Genomic DNA, 1,370 nt, shown 5'->3' with positions numbered 1-1,370 from the left:
TGTCCCCAATGTCACCAGGGTCCCCATTGTCCCCATTGTCCCCAGTGTCCCCCGTGTCCCCAGTGTCCCCATTGTCCCCAGTGTGTCCCCGTTGTCCCCAGCAGCAGTTCTTGCCCGAGAGGATGCCGGGCACACGGCACCGGGCTCTGCACGTGCTTTGTGTCCCCGTGCCCGCGGCGCTTCCTGTCACCACCCCCGTGTCGTGCGCCACTGGGCTCGCTGTGCCCGCTGCTGTCACCGCGGTCCCGCACAGCCCCTGTCCCCTGTCACCCGCTGCTGTCACCACCGCGGGTCCCGCACAGCCCCTGTCCCCTGTCACCCGCTGTCACCGCGGGTTCCGCACAGCCCCTGCCCCTTGTCACTCGCTGTCACCACGGCCCGCGGACCCGACAGCTGTCAGCACTCCCTGCAGTGCCGGTTCCTGTGGTGCCGGTGACAGACCCGCAAGTGCCAGTGCCGGTTCCTCTGGTTCCAGTGCCGGTTCCGATCCCAGGGGTGTCCCCGTGCCCGTCCCCCTGGCACAGGACAGGTCACACCCCACACGCCCCCGGGCGATTCCAGGGTGGATCAGCCCGGTTCTCCCGTTCCCACCCTCCGGCACCGCTCCGGTCCCACGTCCCCGCTGTCCCCGCTGTCCCCTCGGGCGGGTACCCGTCCCTGGGGCTGTCCCCTGCTGTCACCCTGTGTCGCGGTGGCACCGGGTGACAGCCGGAGCCCCCCGGGCCCGCCCTGTCCCCTCACAGCCCCCGCTGTGCGTGCTGCGAGCCGGGGGTGACCCCACCCTGCGGGGATTTGGGGACAGGGGACGTGCCAGGCGCCCCCAGACCCCCGGAGCGGAACCCGGCTGGTGGCGGAACGGGCACAGGGCCACCCGCGTGTCCTCCGTGTCCCCCCGCCGGTCACCGCCGGCCCAGCACCGTGGGACCACCCGGTGTCCCCAGGAACGGCCGGGGCTGGGGGACCCCCCTTTCCCCGCGGGGTGTGCCCGGGGTGAGGAGCGGGGGTCTCCGTGGGGACCCCGCAGCAGTGGTGGGGACGGTGCCAGCAGTGTCCCGACAGCGCACATGTCGCGACACTCGGCGGCCGGAGGTGCAAGGGCCGGGCGCGGTTGCATCACCCCCGGCCGGAGCGTGGGGTGCGGGGGGACCCCGCTCTGGGGGGCTGCTGGGGCCGGCCGCGCATCCCGGGGACCCCTCCCAGCGCGGAGGGGGGACCCCCGGGGCCCTGGGCACGGGGACAGCCCGGGGACACCGGGGACAGCCCGGGGACACCGGGGGACACCGGGTGACACCGAGGTGTGTGTGCGGAGCTGCTGCCGCGGCCGGAGCGCTCTGCCGGGACCCCCAGCGCCCCTCGGGGGGCCGGGGCCG

This window comes from Parus major, unplaced genomic scaffold (genome assembly GCF_001522545.3).
Source record: "Parus major isolate Abel unplaced genomic scaffold, Parus_major1.1 Scaffold601, whole genome shotgun sequence".
NCBI lineage: Eukaryota > Metazoa > Chordata > Aves > Passeriformes > Paridae > Parus > Parus major.
This window is presented reverse-complemented; position numbering follows the sequence as displayed.